Source organism: Elephas maximus, chromosome 18 (assembly GCF_024166365.1).
Source record: "Elephas maximus indicus isolate mEleMax1 chromosome 18, mEleMax1 primary haplotype, whole genome shotgun sequence".
Taxonomy (NCBI): Eukaryota; Metazoa; Chordata; class Mammalia; order Proboscidea; family Elephantidae; genus Elephas; species Elephas maximus.
The window spans coordinates 50863796-50884401 of NC_064836.1; the positions used below are offsets into that span (position 1 = coordinate 50863796).

The following is a 20606-nucleotide window of genomic DNA, read 5'->3' on the forward strand; positions in this document are numbered from 1 at the left end:
CGTGATTCTGTCGCTTGCTTCAATTGTGTTTGGACAGAATTCTCCCTAACTCCAACCTCCGAACACCCTCCATCCAGTCAGAAGCTCCAGGATCATCTTCTCAGTCATCCCGTTTCTAGGACCAGCTAACATTTTTTGTGTGGTTAGCTCCTTATCGCCAGCCAACCATGAATTCTCAGGTCCCTTTTACATCTGTGGGCCTCCTGCATCAAGCTCTCTCTGGGCTTCTATTTCAACCTTGATGATGCGTTCATGGAGACAGTGGGCCATTTCTGCAAGTTTACAGAGGAGAAGCATGACAGTACCAAGTGTCTCTTGAAAATGTAAATCCAGCGTGGGGGACACGCCCTCTTCCAGGACCTGCAGAAATCATCCTAAAATGAATGGGGTGGAACTTTGAACACCACAGAAGCCACCAGCAGCCTAGAGAAGAACCTGAACCAGGCCTCTGTGGATTTACATGCCCTGAGTTCTGTCCACACAGACACCCATTTCTGTGACTTTCTGGAGAGCCATTTCCTATACAAGATGAAATTCAACAAGAAGATGGGCAACCATCTGACTAATCTCCACAGGCTTTGGGCTCAAGCATGACTAGGAGCCTCTTAAGCTCAGTGACCTTTCAGAGGCCACTCTACATTACCTTGGGATTCGAACTGCTTGCCTGACCCTCTCCCTACAGCCAAGAGGCAGCTTTTTAACCACACTGGAGTCCTCTCTCAAGCTGCAGACCAAGTAGAAACACTAAAACTTCTTTTTAAAAGAAAAATAAAAAACAAAAACCTATTCTCTTACAGGGAAGTACTCCCCCTACCCCATCACCAACCAAAAATATCTTGGAAAGTCATGGAAGACTGTATTTTCTGGAAGCAGACTTCGTCTCTGCCAAAATGATCTTAACTTACCCTCACTCACCAATTTACCCTGGACACTCATGTCCCTATCACCAGCCTAAAAAAATGAAAAACATCAGCATCAATACTTACACATATTCTCATTAAAAAAGTACAATTTTAAAGAAAAGATCACTACATGGTGTTGTTGTTGTTAGGTGCCACGGAGTCAGTTCCAACTCATAGCGACCCTATGCACAACAGAACAAAACACTGCCCAGTCCTGTGCCAGCATCACAATTGCTGCGATACTTGAGCCCATTGTGGCAGCCACTGTGTCAGTCCATCTCCTTGAGGGTCTTCCTCTTTCTCACTGACCCTCTACTTTACCAAGCATGATGTCCTTCTCCAGGGACTGATTCCTCCTGACAACATGTCCAAAGTATGTGAGATGTAGTTTTGCCATTCTTGCTTCTAAGGAGAATTCTGGTTGTACATCTTCCAAGACAGATTTGTTCATTCTTTTGGCAGTCCACGGTATAGTCAATATTCTTCACCAACACCACAATTCAAAGCCGTCAAATCTTCTTCAATCTTCCTTATTCATTGTGCAGCTTTTGCACGCGCGTAAGGTGATTGAAAACACCATGGCTTGGGTCAGGTACACCTTAATCCTCAAGGTGACAACTTTGCTTCTCAACACTTTAAAGAGGTCTTTTGTAGCCAATTTGCCCAATGCAATGCGTCTCGACTGCTGCTTCCATGGGTGTTGATTATGGATCCAAGTAAAATGAAATCCTTGGCAACCTCAATCTTCTTTCTGTTTATCATGATATTGCTACAGACATGGTAGTCAGAGCTATTTAAATTTATTTTAAGCCCATTTCCATATGTATGTACGCATGTATGTATGTATGTGTTGTTACAGAACTACTCTCTAACATTCTATCAGGTCCTAAGATTGTAGTTTTCCAAAAACGTAAGAAATATCAGAAGTTCTAAGAATACAGTAATGATAAGTTAATAAAGTAACTGCCTTTTATCTGTATAATGGAAACCCTGGTGGTGTAGTCATTAAGCACTACAGTTGCCAACCAAAAGGTCAACAGTTCAAATCTACCAGGCGCTCTTTGGAAACCCTGTGGGGACAGTTCTACTCTGTCCTGTAGGGTTGTTATGAGTTGGAATCGACTCAATGGCAACAGGTTCAGGTTTTTTGTTTTGTTTTGGTTTTAGCTGTCTAGTGCTGCTATAACAGAAATAGCAGAAATGAGTGGCTTTATTAAATAGAAATTTATTCTCTCACAGTTTAGGAGGCTTATCCTTACCTGCTGCTGTCGAGTTGACTCTGACTCATAACAACCCTACAGGACACAGTATAACTGCCTCATAGGGTTTCCAAGGAGTGGCTGGTGGATTAGAAATGCTAACCTTCTGGTTAGCAGCCCAACACTTAACCATTTAACCACTGAGCCACCAGGATTTCATTTAGGAGGCTAGAAGACCGAATTCAGTGTTCTGGCTCTAGGGGAAGTTTTTCTCTCTCATTTGGCTCCAGGGAAGGTCCTTGTCTTTTCCTTGGAGATCATGGGGCATGTATCTTCTCCTCCTTATGTGCTTGTTTAATCTGCTCTTTTATATCTCAAAAGAGACTGACTTAAAACATACTGCATCATTAACAAAATAAAAAAACCTATTCCCAAATGGGATAATAACCACACGTATAGGGATTAGATTTACAACACATATTTTGGGGGACACAATTCAATCTATAACAATACCTATCTCTGATAATTCCAAATTATTTTTCAATACTTTTCCAATTATGCAATTATTAGGTAAGATAGCAAAAAACTTTGCCTATTTGGAGATAAGAAAATGAAGCCACAGATGTTCAGGGGCTTTATCAGGTCCTTCCTCAAGCCCCAGAAAATCAATTCCAGTCTCGTTACAGAACACTAGTTCACCAAACATTGTTGAGCACTTATTTTTTGCCAGCCACTGTTTGAGATCAGCAATGGTCAAAGTCCTTGTCCTTACACAACTGATGCTGCAGGAAGAGAAATCAATGGTAAACAAATACATACCATCACTGACATGATATCATCTCTGTTTTGTTGGGATTTTCTTCTTTTTGCAAGTAATTTACTGTTAAGATAGAAAGAGAATGATTAAGATCCCTTTCTCTCCTCCCCTAGAGACACAGTGTCTATACTTAGAACTGTAGATTAACGCTGGACTTGATTTGTGCAATCTTCAGAGGCTTGAGTGACTCAGAGAAGGAGCTTTGAGGGATGTGTGTAACACTATTCTAAAGGAGCTCTCACCTTTGTTTAATTTCAAAATGTCTGTCAGGAGAAATGATGATGGAATTGAGAAGGAGAGGGAAAGACGGTGCCCCTTGTTCCAGAGGAAGATATTCCTCTCCCAAGCTGCCTCTCCAGCTCACTACTTAAGCATCCTAAGCCACTCATCCTGCTAGGAAGGCCTTTGGCCTCTATGCCCCAATGAGCATCAGTGGTTCAGTAGCTTCCCACATAAACCGATTGCCCAAGTTCCTCAGAGACATTGAATGAAGTGACGAAAACAGTCCCTCAAAATAGGGACTTAACCTGTTTGTTTGTGGAATTAATGGCCACAAATATTAATATAAAATTAATATTTTCCAAGTGGAACATGTTTTCATCTACAACAACTACATGTTATATGTAATATTATAGGGATATGACTTGAGCTGATAGTAAAAAAAAAAAAAAGAGGTGGGGGCTGATATTTAAACCTAATCAATTCTGTTGGTGAGCCTAAAAAAATAAAATACACATATATATACACACAACTACATATATTCACAATATAAAATATTACTTTGTAGCACAGAAGAAATGGTGCTTTTGAATAATAAAAGAGTGAATGATGATAAAGACAAATATACTCATAAGTTTTCTAATGTACACTTAGCATTGTAAAATGTGACAGTTACATCTAAACTTAAATCTGTACAGTAATTTCAAATTAAATATTAATCAAAGATACAATTATACCTAATCAATTTCATGCAGTGCCATTTGAAAGGAAGAAAGCAACCTGAAGTATAAATTATTTATGAGAAAAATAATCCATAAAAATGTTGAGCTAATTATCACAGCAATTGTAGCATTTCTGGGCAAGATTAGAGGGAGGGAGGTTGACGGATGAGTTTTCCTTTGCTCCGATTTTCCCTGTCAAAAATTTTGAAGAATAAATGGTGTGCTTCAACCTATTTCAGTGTTACTGAAAATCTCAAGAAAATGTGAATCTGACATTCTTTAAAACGTTGAACACTAAAAATGGACTTTGACTGTAACAAGCATATAAAAATCTTTCCTAGATATGTAAAGAAAGTTATATATATCTATATATATATAGATACATGAAACACATACATATGGAAACACATGTATATGTTATATATATACATGTACATATATATATCCTTTTAGGTTTAATAAGATCCTTTTGAAACTAGATCCAGTTTGCTCTCAAGTTAACATTCTTTCTTACCTTCTTAGGTGGGACTGTTATAACTTAGAAAGTGGTTATCATCAGCACAATGGAGTCAGTCAAAATAAGTAGTTACCAGTGCCAAGGGCATTGACTTTAAGCAAAAGTCTGGATTTTGAATTTAAACAAAAGCATAAAGAGTATTCTAATTTTTGAAAATAATTTTAAAATAGCATTTTTTAATTCTATTAATTTGCTTGATTTAGTAGTATAAGAGAAAAATCTGAATCTCAACTTTATTCAGGGATTGTATGTGGTCATGCATTTTAATTTCCCAGGAGATTCATGTGCAAGCAGTATATGTTTGATTATTGGAACAAACAATAAATTGAGGAAAATATGGGATTAAATTTTACACTGTACAGAACTACAAATGCCAATGAAAAGTTTGTTGCACTTAGATTATTTAACAATTTAGGGGCAAATGATGCTCATTTTGATAAACATGAAAAGAAGTTTCGTTTTTAATATCCACACATAGTACCTGTTTTTTCAAAGGATAAATACATTAATATTTGAACTCTTTATAAACTGAAAAACATAATTTCATTCTATTTAAGACATTAAATTTTATAGTCTGAGCTAATGGTCAGAATATGGGATTAAAAAAATTGTTAAACTTAAAGCTCTTTTGAAGCAGATTGGCTGAGTTGTACAATCCCAGACTAGACTTTCAATTCAAGTTGATTCTAGGAAAACCACTTGCTTCTAAATAGAAAAAAATGAGACATAAGACAGAGCAGACAAAAAAATATGGATAATTTGTACAAGCGGGGAAATAATTTGAATTGTATATTAATCAAAAAAAAAAAAAAAACCCAGTGCCATCGAGTCGATTCCAACTCATAGCGACCCTATAGGGCAGAGCAGAACTGCCCCATAGAGTTTCCAAGGAGTGCCTGGTGGATTTGAACTGCTGACCCTTTGGTTAGCAGCTGCAGCACTTAACCACTATACCACCAGGGCTTCCAATTATACATTAAAAAAAAATAGCACCATCAAATATAAAGAAAAATACTTCTGTTATTTTTTTGGTGGTGGTGGTTGAAGGGAATCGTTGTGTAGGATCTTATACTGACAACGCTCCAGTAATAATGCTGAATAAGTATACCCTCGGTGAATATGCAAAGCATACACAGTGTTTACAGCTTAGTGGGAAATGTTGTTGTTAGGTGCCACTGAACTGGTTCCAACTTCTACAACAGAAGGAAACGCTGTCCAGTTCTGTGTCATCCTCACAACCCTTGCTATGTTTGAGCCCACTGTTGCAGCCACTATGTCAATCCATCTCCTTACGGGTCTTCTTCTCTTTCATTGACCTCTACTTTACCAAGCACGATGTCCTTCTCCAAGGACTGGTCCCTCCTGATAACATGTTCAAAGTTTCTACGACAAAGAAGTCTGACTGTACTTCTAAGACAGATTTGTTCGTTCTTCTGGCAGTCCATGGTATATGCAACATTTTTCGCCAACACCATAATTCAAAGGCATCAATTCTTCTTCAGTCTTCCTTATTCATGGTCCAGCTTCTGCATGCACAAGAGGCAACTGAAAATACCATGGCTGGGTCAGGCGGACCTTAGCCCATCTTTGCTTTATAACACGTTAAAGAGGTCTTTTGCAGCAGATTTGCCAACAGACAAGTAAATATTTAATGACAATGCAGGAATTTCATACTGTGATTAAAGGAAGTGCAGGTGCTGTGGGCAAGGGCTACAGATGCTGTGGGGTGGGAGGAAGAGTGGGATTTGCAGAGAAGTTGCCTTGGAAGAAGTGATAGTTCTGCAGAGATCAGCAGCAAGTAGATGTTGTTTTGTTTTTGTTTTTTTTTTCCAGACCGAAGAGACGGGAATAGGAGAGAACGCTTTCTAGGCTTCAGTGCCAAGGTCGTGCATATCCTCATAAGTCACATTAAAGAGTCAGGCTTTTTAAGGCCAATTGAGAGGGACAGATCAGATTTTACTCATAAAGGAGTATTAACAGCTATCTAGGTGAGAAATGATGGTGATGCTAATCGGCATAACAGCAAACGGGATGGAGATGAGTTGATAAGCTCTAAAGATACGTAGGAAATAGCATCAGCAAGACCTGGAAATCAACTGTTGTGGAGAGAAGGAAAGAGAGAAAGGGAAAATCAACCTCTAGTTTCTGGTTTGAAGGATTGGATGAGTGTTGGTATCATGTTCCTAGTTAGGAAATAATAGAGGAAAAGCAGGTATCGGAAGGAAGTTGATAAATATATTTTTAACATTTGAGCACGAGGTGCTACCAGAACCTTTGAATGAAGCTGAGGGTAGAGGCCTGGGCTAGAGATAAGAGAACAGAGAACTGGGAACTAATCAAGACAATGGCTAGGTCACACAGTACAAAGACAAGGAGGCTACAATAAAATCCTTGGGGATACTGAGCATTATAGCTACAGGCCAAGAAAGACTAATCCTCAGCCAGAGAGAGGAAGAATCAACAGCATATGTCTGACAGACCTTGCTGGTTGCCTGTTAAATACCCATTTTCTGTTCTTCCTTTCAACAAAATACCAAATTTTGTTTGGAGAAGAAATAGACCAGTTAAAAAATATGTACCCTTGAAACTACGGGTGGCCATGTGGCACAGTTTTGGCCAATGAGATGTAACGCAATGCTACTGGGTGAGACTTGCAGGAAGGTTATTGCTTTCCTGAGTAAAAACAAAACAAAACAGGCTGCTGGTTCTTATATTTCTCCTTATAGCCCAGAACATAAAGGTGATGCTGAGAGATGCAATGGCCACCTTGTAACCATGAGGGAAAAAAGCTACATTGCAAGATTGACAGAAGTATATGCTTTCCAAATTATTTCTGACTGCTTGTAGAAATAATACACTGGAATATATTTTCAGAAAGGCAACAGTGAAATATTTACATGCCTACCATGCCAATAACAAAAGCTTTACAAACCCTCAAGAATATATTTGCTTGTCATAAAATACAAACTCTGAACTGATATATGAAAAATACATATTAATCACAAATATTTATGTAGATTTTAAATCTACTTATGTATGAGAAGATGACTGGCCCTTAACGTTGGAAACATCATTCTAGATGTAACTATATATGGCATCAGTTTTTTCAGCATTCAACTTCAAAAAATTAAGCAATACATTCTTTGGAATCATATAATGGGTGCAGTCAACCTAATAATGTGCCTAAACCCATTGCTGTCGAGTCAATCACAATAAATACTAAAAACCAAACCAGCTGTGGTTGAGTCGATTCCAACTTAAGGTGACCCCATGTGTTTCAGAATAGAACGACAACTACCACTTATATAATGTTTGCTATCACTCAGGCACACTTCTGAGCATTTCATATACAATAACTTACTTAATTCTTACAAAATCTCTATAAAAACCAAACCAAACCTATTGCCATCGAGTCAATTGCAACTCACAAAGACCCTACAGAACAGAGTAGAACCGCCCCATATGGTTTCCAAGGAGCGACTGGTAGATTCGAACTGCTGATCTTTTGGTCAGCAGCCATAACTCTTAACCACTATGAACCAGGGTTTCCAAACTTCTATAAGTGCAATTAATATCTATCTACATTTATAGCTGAGGAAACTAAAGCACAGAAAGGTTAAGTAACTTGACCAAGGTCATATAAATGAATATTTAGTTTGTTTGAACTTAGTGGCAGAATTAATTGTATCTTACTATGAAGACTTTCCATAATGCAGAGGTAAGAGCTGTTGGACTGGGTTAAGGGAACCTGTTATAATTAAGCAAAATAAAACGTCGTTTGGAATAGGTCATGAGAAATGTATTGTTATTCACCTGGATTGATCGTGAAAACGTTGAGGGAGACTTGAAGAATTAAGACCAATATGTTTCAGAAAGAACACATTTCATGTGAAAGGAAGCAGAGACATAATAAGTAACTACTTAAAAAAAACAAGAAAGAAGAGAAAAGATGGAAAGAAAAAGAAAAATGTTAAGGAATTGACTTTATTGCCTACCAACATCATGGAGTCTAAACAGAATTTGTGGGTTATTCAAGTCTCTGGCAATTTAGGCAGAAAATGGGAGAAGCAGAGGGAAAGGCAAGGGTCAGCAGGTTCTCAATCCACTGGGCATACAAATATTTCTACTCTCCTGTGAAATTCTGGCCCATCAGCTCTTTTGTTCCCAGACGTAGTCCCAAGGGAAAATGTCCTATAATCACATTTATTAAGAACTCCTCTAAGCAGTTTGACAAGATTGCAACCTATCCTACCCTTCCATTTGAGAACTAAGGGAAGTCACTTGAGTAAGGCACGACCAGTGCTAAGTTATATGATCAAAATGTTCTAAATGTCCTTCTACCTCTAACACAGCCTTCCAATCCATTTTACTGGTGTCTGATTGAGAAAAGAATCTTAAAAAAAATGGTAACTTAATCAATCTAGATAAAGTACAGTAATATCTAGTAAAGATACGGGGAGAGTGGTGGGGGAGATGGAGAGAGAATATAAATCCTCTGGGGGGGGTGTCCTTTCCCACTTTCTTTTTAACTTTCTGGCTTTTATTCTAAATTTTATTCTGTCATTTAGTGAATAAGATAAAAAACGTTCCCATTCATCCATACTAAATAACTTGTTCATAAGCTTTTATTTCTCTTGACAAGTGTAAAATGTCATACACACTATTAAAACTTCCATTTAAACCTTACGTTAAATACGACACAACTTAAAATGATACTAAAGCTACAATTTCCACTTTGGAGACCAAGAGACTGAGATTAAAAATGATTTTATTATATTTGAACACCAAAATTAAGTATCAGATATAGTTTAAAAATTAGGCCACACTTTACAATGGTCTTCAGACACATGCACTGCTGTTCAAAGAATAGCTGTTCTCTGTCCTCATTTAGCATGTAAAATGATAGGAAGATTTACACCACAGTATAGAATTAAGTAAATTAAAGTAATAACTTTGTGTTAACATATGCTGAAGCATATAAGGTATACTGATGATGGAGGCTGGATAATCTTTTACTCTGAACATCTTTTAAAGTACAACAAATTTAGATAATTTAAGCTAAAAGTCAAAAGGATACGCTAAATGACTTCCAAAATGGTTCCATGCTTATTAATAAAACCTACTTTTTCTATAGTTTTCATTCCAGAAAATGTAAATAAAAATAAGATGTATGTAAACTTATATGTGACAGACTGATTGGATTTGTAAACGTTCACTTGAAGCTTAATAAAAGTTATAAAAAAAAAAATCTAGCATTTCATTTTTGGGTTATACTAAGTAAATACAGGCATCCATGAATTTACTTAGAATACTTAAGATATTTTCCATTTACTTTCCTTGATAAAAAATGGTATAGAAATTAATAAAGATTTACATATTCTCTGCCTAACATTCCACCAGTAAATATCCAAGGCAAAAAAAAATTTTTTTTATTTATAAGTATTCACATATTAGAATTTTTCCTCTTCATCCAGGCAGATGTCTTTCTCTTCTATTCTGAACTTAATTCCTATCATATCAGTCTGTCTGTCTTAGTTTCTGAGGGCTGCTGTAAATAAGCACGACAAAGTGGGAGGCTTTAAAAATATATATATATATATATATATTTTCTCAGTTCTGGAGGCTAGAAGTCCCAATCAGGGTATCAGTCATGTTGACCGCTTCTGAGGACTCTGTGGGAAGAACTGCTCCTAGTTTCTGACAGCTGCCAACAATCCTTGGTGTCCCTTTGCTGCTTGTAGATGTATCGCCTCCAGGCTCACATGGTGTCTCTTTCCTCCCTGTGTGACTCAGTTTCCATACCTGTTCTCCCCCTTTATATGCACCACTCAGAAAGAATTAAGACTAGGACCCACCCTAGACTGGTATAGCTTAACTGACAATGTCTTCAAGGAAAGACTATTTCTCCAAACAAGGTCACATTCACAAGGACGGGGGGATGAGGACTTCAATATAACTTTTTGGGGTAGAATTCAATCTACCAATCTTCGATCTCCATACCTGTTTCTTGCTGTCTGCCCTCTCTTGCTTGTTGCCTCTTGTTGCATGTCTCTCTGTTACTATGGATGTGTCTTCTTCTGAGTCCTTCCGTGTTTTTCTTTGTGTGTGTGTTCTCTATCTTCATCTCTGCCTCTGATTACTTTCTCTACCAGCCTCTTATACATCCCCTCTGCCCCCCAACTCCTTGCTCTTCTAGAAATTCAGAACAATTCACCTACAATCATGTTTTATTTGCTTCTCAAAAAATTATCCACATTGGACTCTTAATCCCAAAGGTCACATTTGGCTCTAGGGGATGTGCAAAATCTATGAACTCCACCTTACCACATTGTACAAGTGTGCTTCTCAAACCTGTATTTGCATACAGATCACCTTGGAAATGCAGGGTCTGATTCATCTGCACTGCAGTGGGCTCCAAGGTTCACATGACTAGCACAGGAGCTCCTTGGAAACTCTATGGGGCAGTTCTACTCCGTCCTATAGGGTCGCTATGAGTCAAAATCAACTCGAGGGCACTGGGTTTACTGGGTAGCACATTCCCTGGTTAGGCCAGTGTTGCTGGTACATGTTATCATATTTTGAGTAGCAAGCCTACTGTAGTGGGCCCAATCCTTCCCATATTTTAGTTTGCCTCCCATGCACTGCTAGACAAAACTTTACAAACCACATGGGTCTCAGCTCTTTCTTATTTCTCTCTTGCCTAGCTATTGCAGTACCTAAATTTCCATTAGCTTTTTACACATTATTTTAAGTAAGCTTTTTTTTTTTTTCTTCAACCACAAATCAAAGCCTAAGATTGTAAAAAGAAACTTAAAGCATTACTATGCTATAATTTCCATTTGATTTCTGGTCAAGTTTGCTTCATTAAAAATAGAAATCTACTGTTGCTCTTGTTAGGTGCTGTTGAGGTGGTTCCGATTCACAGCAACCCCATATGACTGAGTAGATCTGCTACACAGGGTTTTCTTGACAGTAATCTTAATGGAAACAGATACCTGCAGAGCCACTGGGTGGGTGTGAACTGCCAACTTTTCAGTTAGCAGGCAAGTACTTAACCAGTGTGGCACTAGGGGTCCTTATAAATCTACTGGAGAATAGTAACAGCTTTACATATATAGATTACTGGTAAAACACAAGAGCCTTACAGAATACCAGAAAGAAAAAGAGGAAGTAAAAGTGGCTAGATTCTGTTTTGCATAGGTAAAGTTTCTTAAGTACATTCCAGAAAACGCCTCTAGGCGCTGCCAACAAGGAAATTGTTTCCTTATCGGTCAGGAAGACGTTAAGCTCCTTCATATTCTATTAGTTAGTCATTAGGATCATAAGATTTGTAGATTTTTCCAGACATATCCACAATCGTGATGACTGCACAGAACCTGGCAATGTTTCCTTCTGTTATTATAAACTCATCATGGATCAGAGCCCACCGGATGACAACTAACAACAGGGTCATAAACACAGGTTGATATGTCCTAGTGGGAGTCACTACACTTATCTAGCTCTACATTTTTCAGTCTAAGAACTCCTACTGTGGTGGCTTACACATTACAATGATGCTAGAGGCCATGTCAGTGGTATTTCAAATACCAGCAGGGTTATCCATTCTGGACAGGTTTCAGTGGGCCTTCCAGACTAAGACAGACTAGGAAGAAACATCTAGAGATCTATTTCCAAAAATTACCCAGTGAAAATCCTATGGATCACAAGAGAATATTGTTCAATATAGCGTTGGAAGATGAGCCCCCTAGGTTGGAAGGCACTTAAATACACAGTGGTTGCAACAAGCATACCAATGATCATGAAGATGGCACAGGGCTGGGCAATGTTTCCTTCTGTTGTACACGAGGTCGCCATGGGTCAGAGCCAATTTCAAGGCAACTAACAACAAAAAGGACTCACTTGACTTTTTTGTACTATTGAACCAAAACCAAACCAAACCCAAGGCCATCAAATTGATTCTGCCTCATAGCGACCCTCTAGGATACAGTAGAGCTGCCCCATAGAGTTTCCAAAAGAGTGCCTGGTAGATTCAAACTCCCAACCTTTTGGTTAGCAGCTGTAGCTCTTAAACACTAAATCACCAGGGTTTCCTGTACTATTGGAGGTCTGCTGAATTCCCTGAGCAATGTTATCCCCAGAAAAGCTACTTAAATATTTTAGAATCTTCCAGAGAAATAGTACATGATGGCTGCATTCTAAGCACTAAGTGCTTTCAAAGGAGTGTTTGAGGTCATGTGAACACTTAATTTTACAAAGTTGTATGGGAAATGAGTGAATAGGGCAGACTAGACTGCTGTCTGAAGTGGAATTATGACTCCTTGTGGTAGGCACTTGGGATGCAAAGATGAATGAAGCGCTTTTTTTGAGGCAGGGTGCTGGAGGTGTGCACTGAGTGTCACATGAGCACTGGCAGGGAGGGGCTGAATACAGCATGACAAGTAGAGGCACAGGAGGCACACCAGTCACAGAATGATGCCAGGGGAAGCAGCCCTTGAGACGATTGTAAAGAAGTGACCCTTCTCCAGTGGAAAAGGAAGGGCAACACACTCAAGCCGAGGGAACAGCAGAAAGTGCATTTTTATGAGACCACAGCAGGCTGGAACATATTGAAATAATGTTCGCCATACAAATCTGACATATTATAATCCAAAATTATAATCAAAATTTCAATTCCACATGCATGGTCATAATCAAGTTTGATAACTGCACCTCCTTCAATATCTTAACTTCTATTGCCTCTCCTTCTAAAATAAAGCTAAAACTTCATTCTCCCAATCTAATCCTCTTTTTATCTTCATCTCCACTAATACCACCTGCTTCAAACGATCATCTCTTGCCTGTAATACCATAACAGCCTCCTAATTTGTCGTCTCATTATTATGCCAGCAACTCTGCAGTTCATTCCCTACACAGGTAGTACTGCAGTTTCAAAATGCAAATTAGATGCCACCCTATCATTCATGAAAAAGCTTTTGTGGCTCTCCTTGCCCTTAATGTACAATCCAACATCCTGCTTACTGTACCTTGATCTATCTAGCCCCTGATCACCTCTCTAGCCATCTCCCTTGCTCATCTACCTTATTAACCATCTTTCATTTTCTCAAATATGTACAACTCTATCTTTTCCTTATGGTCTTTTGAATGTGCTGTTCTCTTTGCCTCAAATACTTTTTGCTTTACTCTTCACCTTGCTAAGTTACGCATGTATTTCAACTCTCAGGTCTGACCTCAATTCTTCCAGTTGTCACTATTTATAGGCACAAAGTTATTTGTATGGTTATTTGCTTATTCTCTGCCCCTACCCCCCACTACACTATAACTTCCATTAGGACAAGAACCATTTCTTTTATATTGTCCATTGAATGGTAGAGCCAAGCAGATACTTGGAAAAAGGTTTTGTTTTCTTTTAAAAGCCACTAGTTTTTTTTAGATAAACTGTATTTTGATAGCCTTAACACTTTAACTTTTGCCTTCTTAAAAACAACATTTTTAATGCCAACATTGCTTACACAAAGACAGAAAATCTTTTACCCCACAAAGTCATTTAATAGTGCTTTATTATTTTAACTTGACCAATCTATGGTAAAGCAGTATGCATGAAATTTTTTTTTAAAGTTTACACTGATAATTAATGACAGCATAGGTTAAATTACTGTACTAATTAAAATTAATTGTACTAATAAGTTCTAGGTATAATCATATTAAATAAACTTGTAGCTGAAACAAAAGTTTTAAAATAAATACAAGTGATACTCAAGTTAGTCTGTGTATGTGGGAAAGACTTCTAGTATATAAATCATAAGGAAATTAGAAGGATTAAAAGAAGAATGATATGGTAAGATTTGAGAGATAATCAGCTCCATCTTCTTATTTTATTATTTTTTGAAGACAGTACTGTTGATATGAAGACAGACGGCCAAGAATTTCCCATAAATAATCAAATACTGAATTGATTTTCTGGAAGCTTCAAGGGGCTTTATGTCTAAGCATCAACAAGTGTTGAAATAATCATCTTAGCGCTTTTCAGCATGTATAAAATCATCTTCTTTATAAGAAAATACAGGAGGTGGCTCATGAGGCTGGTAATAGGATATGTCACCTTTAACCCCTAGATTACTGAGTTGAATCTGGTTTAGGGTGGTGTAGGTAGTAATATTTTGCAGGCGACAGCTGTTTTGTAGCATCCAATACAGAGCGCTAAACTCTTCCATTTCGTCATTATGACATAGCTGGCTATCTGTTCCAACATACTCAATGTCTTTTTTGAGCACCTTACAAAATGGTAAATATTAACTGCATAGTGAATACCTTTTCCTTAGTGAACATGTTCCCTAGTGAACACCTACTTATAGACAATGAATCGTTCTGTGCATAATACGTAGAAAAATAAAACTAGAAAGATATCCACCCAAATGTCAAGAGCAGTTAACTCTGGGTAGTGGGATTACAAAAGTGTCCATGTCTTTTTAAAATGTTCCATAATGAACATGTATTACCTATGTAATCATAAAATAATACAATTTTCAGAAGTCATTTTAAAACGATCCCTGTGAATTTATCAATCATCTTCCAATCTGTGATTGAGAGTAAGAGAAAGAAAATTGATTTTGTGTCTCCATTCTCAGATCGCTCTAGAAATTTGCTGGTGATTAACACACAAGAATTATGAGGAGAAACAATAAAAGTTTAGTCAAGTCAAAAAGTAAACTATACATTCGGAGCGTAAAATAAAATTATTTAACTGGATGTAGTTTTAAGAGAGAAGATAACGTGATAGTTCATTATTGCCAAAATGAATAATACAGTTTCTCTGACTCAGTTTTATCTCCTCTACCATCTACATTCTAATAATCAGCAAACTGTCTATTTCTGTCTAAATACTTACTGAAACTCAAATCTTCTCTTTATGCCCATTAACACTGTCACCGCTCACCTAGATCATGGAACATAGGTGTCTGCTTTTGTATTTCATATTAACTATTCTTTGGAAAGACCAAAAAAAAAAAAAAGAGCAAATTTTTATATGCTTTCAAAATAAAATGACAACTGTTTTCTCTCCTAACGTGGTAACCAAAGGATGCTGTTCTCTTTTTGCAACAAATACAAAATTCACACTATAATTACTTGAAGAGATTATGTCTCTACACTTGACTTTTGGAACAATTTAAACCTCGTATTTGAATAAGGAAGGTGGTCTGATGGGCTTACTACTTACTTCACTGAGACTTCATGTTTCTTTTTCCTTGATTTTCAGATTTTTATATCTTAGCTATTTAAGACAATAAAATGACAGAATATTGCTATAAAGGGAGCAACTAAAGAATACACTTAATTAATAATAAAAACTCAAATTTTTAGTAAATGTAATTATGTCATGAAACTCAGCAACATTACATTTTCCCCCTAAGTGAACAAATATAGAAATTTAAATTAAAGATTTCAGTAATGTCCTGTCTGTAAAAAGTACAAAAAGAAATTTGTTAATTTGTTCTTGAAACAAAAATGATTTCAGTGAATATTATTTGCATGTTCTGTATTAGCAATAAGGATCTGAAGATAAGGGTAATTTCAATTCAAGATCGGAACTGAATATATTTAACTCACTCTTTACTTAATCAAAAATTAATTTAAGAAAATGTTCGTACTGAAGTGTTTTATTTAAATTTTTCTATCTTAGCAAACATATATTTAAATTCAAAATGGAGTCTGAGATGATCCCACTTTGAAACCAGATGCACACAGATTCCTCTCAAATAAAAGTTCTTAGACAGACAATCCTTCAATTTTCTAATGTCGGGCCAAGGTGGGAGAGAGAGAAATATATAAGCAAAGCAACGGCAAAAACAGGTAAATTTATGGAATTACAATGATGTGCCAGTCACTGTGTTACAATTTACATGGATCATTTCATTTAATCATGAGTCAACTTTGAAACTAAGAGCCAGTGCATTTCAGCATATAAATGTACAAGAAGCGGAGAGATACTTTAACGCTATTCAACTAAATGACCCTTTAACATTCTTCTTTGAATACTAAAAATAAAAATAAGATAAACATTATATAAGAATATTGAAGAATCTGGTCAAAGTATTTCAAAATGGCAGTTATTTTTAAAGAAAAAATAAATTAAGGGAACAATGAATATTTTTGAAGATACAATATTGACCTAGTTCAATTTCAAAGAGAGAAGTCTATTTAGGAATAACGTGTGTGTGTGTGAATGTGTGTACACATATCACATATATATGTATATATGGCTTTCCTGCCTTCACCCAAGACCATGTGGTTTCACCAAGGGGCTAGTTCTAAACCTTGAAGCAGACATGATCACAGAGCTCAGAGTCCCCTCATGCTCCCATGCTCAAAATGGGGCAGAGGGGAGCTCAAGATCCAGTCTTCATTCTGTCATGGATATTGCTGTGTGATACTGAACAAGACTTCCACTTTCTGATTCAATCCTGATGATTCATGTGCACGCACACACACACACAAATAATCAAATTTTACAATAAAATATATTGTCACCTGCTCATGTGTTCCACTTTTGCCCCCAAAAGTAATTCACTTTCCATGGGTCAGATTTTGGAAAAAACATTCTATCCTACCTTGGTATACATATGGTTAGTTAACATACATGGTCAGTTCACTTGCTCCTTTTCCCCAAATGAGGAAAATTGGACAATTCAAATTCTATATCATTTTAGGCAGCATCATTTAATAACAACAAAAGAACATATTATATTTCAAAAGGAGTGGAAAACTTTTCCTTTAAAATACAAACATTTTACCTCAAAGTAATAACTATTAAAAAGTACCCAAGGTAATAAAGCATAGAAAGACCTAATCATTGATTAACTGTACAAAATGTCCCTTCCCCCAACCTCCAGGAAAGACAGCTCTTCCGTGGTTTGACAGCTAAGACAGCCAGCAGATGTCTGCCTTCTCTGAAGGGTATTTCTCTTCCTCAGGAGAAAACAGCTTAACTAGGAAACAAATAACCATATGCTGACCGTGGGGTGCTTGGCAGATGACATAGACAGCCATGTTCTAGGATGGAAAGTATGAGGGTCAAGGTTCAAATTAATTTTCCTTAAAATTCAATGTAATTATCCAAGATCAAATTACTTACTAAATCTTAAGTTGTGCCAAAGAACTGTGCTAGCAATTTGTGCTGGGCATAAAATGGAATCCTATACTTAATAATCAGTGGTTCGGTGTAGGAGAATATGGTCATAAAATATTTTCTTAAACATTTACCTGACTTTAGAACAAACATGAAAATACTATTTACAAAACCATTTTAAAAAGCTGGGTTTAAAAATGAATTAGACAAACTGATTTTTTCTAAGCCTTAGAAATACCCATGTCTTCTATATTGTCCAATTCAATGTTCTCATCAAAATAGGTCTGCCTTGGTTGGCAAAGACAAACAATAATTTATATATATTTTTATAAACACCTAAAATTAAAAATGATTTTCTTTTACAGAAATGAACAGCCAAAGTTCCAGGTAGAAACTTTAGGAATAACAACTACTATATGCTGCTTAGCATTTCAAGCCTTAGACTTTATAACTGTGTGGATATGCTGAATTGCATCAAAACTGAGTTTTCAATGACAAGAAATACAGCTTTTGTCCCCTGGCAAGGATCAGCACCTAAAGGTTGGCCAGCACCCTGCACTGTGGTCTCCCTTGGTAATAAACTAGATGTGAATGAAAATAAAAATAAATAATTCTAAAGAGAGCCAGTAAATATAACCTTTTTGGTGTATTTTTTTTCAATTTAAACAAATATGACAAACACAGTATATAAGCATAGTATCTAAACAGGAATGGAGGTTTTAAATGGCATCCCGTATCTTTTTTTTTTTCAGTGTTTGAGAGATTGACAATTGTTAGGAACCCAAAAATCCAGTTGTTGTTACAGCTGTAAAACTTGGTTTAAAGGCAAATAAAACAGAGATAAATGTTTTTAAAAGCATTACCAACAACTGGGCTGTAAAACCTGTGTTGCCTCAAGACACTTTTTGTTAACGCTATTACTTTGGGCTGCAACTTCACTAAGAAATTAGATACAATCTTTGTCTTCCTGTGTCTGAGCCTTTGGGGAGAATAAAAAAAAAAAAGCTCTTATTGAACTTCTGGGACTCAAACTAAAAAAAAAAATTCTGTAAAAAAAAAGGAAAACCTAAACTATAACACTACGGGTTTAACCTACAGCAAATATGGCCCACGCTTTTTTTTTCACCCACTCTGTTTAGGTAATATACAAAAGGCTAGTTTTGTTTTTATGGCACAAACACAGTTAAAAATGGTGAATGAGCAGTACTCATGGCCTAAAATAAATACCTGAAATATATTTGATTTAAAGTACTACATGTATCCATTCATAGTGCACTGAAGCATGAATTTACTAAAGAACCATTTCCAAACTCTTTAATAAAACACACAATACCCTTTTAAAGCTGAAGAGTACTTATTTTTTTCCCCATAAAACTTATGTATCCAAATAATAGAATGTGTCTAAATGAAGGCATGCCATTCATAGATGCAATCGAACTGCTATAAAAATTACTCAAAGCACACACTGGTCAAACTATTTTTTCATGGTCTCAAAGAATTATTACAATTATGAATAAGGATCCTTAAACTATATTCTCTCTCTCTATATATATACATATATATACACATTTCTCTCCCTATAAGACTTGTTAATGAGTATTATCTTTAAAAGTATTTTTTAAAAAGTACTTTTACTAAATTTGTTTTAATTGAAAATAATCTTTTTTCTGGCACTTAAAAACATTTCGGAGACATAATAATTAATATCACACTAAAACTCATGAATTATGCATTAAGGGGCTACGTGTTTTAATATTTTCCTGGTCAAAGTTATGTCTGGTTTCAATTCCATGATCGTATATTTGTTGACTAAGACTGGAAAAGCTTTTCCCATAATGGCCTCTCAAGGTAATGGAATGTCTGGCTTAGGGAACTTAACTGGAAACTAATAGTGTCTTTAAAAAAATCTACACAAAAGCCAGATTAGAAAAGACAGCTCTCTAAATCCCAGTGCATTAAAGGTATGTTGATCATCACAGGCAAAACTAGAAGTGTTTTGAAAACGAAGATCTAGAGGGTAAGCATTTAGACCTCCTATTAAAGTCTACACGTTTTTCTTTTTTTTTTAAATTCTGGCACTGGCAGGGATGTGAGTAGGACAGCAGAGATATCAGAGAGCATCTTTTATGTTCTTTTGGTACATACTTCATTTGTAAGTCATGGTACTTATAAATTCAGAGAATACTCAATCACTCTGTTTTTCCCTCCTCGTCTTCAGTTTCTTACCTACCAAAAACAGGAGTTGACATAGGTCATCTCCATCATCTTTCACCACTCTCTAAATTTGTTTTCAAAAGTTAATTTTATTTCCACAGGGAATATTTATTCATAATTATAAATGTTTTCAAAAGTTACAAAGGTGCTAATATCATAACTCTGAAACATGACTTTATCAAAATATACATTCTCTTATAAAGAGGTTGAACATTTAAATCTTTTTGCTTGTGCTACATTTAAAGGTGTGCTTAAAAGAGAAAAAAACAAAATAATCTGTTGTGATTATATAGCTTTTATACTTCTCATTAGTTGTAAGACCTTCACTGAAAACCAAGGCAATAAAGAGGTAATAAATTCATTATTAATTAAAGAGAATAGAGAAATATAAACCTGGTTTTCAAGTAAATGTTTGAAAAAAAAATTAAGTGGCTAATTCTGACACAGTTTAAATGGTTACTTTAACTTTTTTTTTATTCTGGCTAATTATATTTTTTGTTCATATCAGACATCTTCGGCATCCTGTCTCAAATTAAATACTACAAGGCTCTGTGAATGTGACCAAATCATTTAAATTCTCTAGGGCTGATTCCACATCAATAATATAATTGAGTTAGAATGATCTGTTTCTAAATGCCTTTCCACATATAATGTTATAATTATCTGTTTCTACATATTCAAGTTCTGGTTGACTTTAATATTAAAAAAAAAACCCAGTGCCATTCTAATATTAGAGACCATGAAAACTGATTGTATAATTAAACTTTTGGACATAAATTACATCAAAATATTAATCATCTTGGAAAAAACCATATAAACATATGCAATTATGTTAGAGTTCAATATATAATTATATATGATTAAACTGGAAGTTATTAGATTAAAATTTCATT

General features: G+C 36.1%; 1 protein-coding gene across 1 annotated transcript in view; it reads right to left on the bottom strand.

Annotated features, from left to right (window-relative positions):
• ROBO1 (roundabout guidance receptor 1) overlaps positions 1–20606 on the bottom strand; it is a 1245354-nt gene that overhangs the window by 335189 nt on the left and 889559 nt on the right. The gene's annotated exons all lie outside the window — the stretch shown is intronic.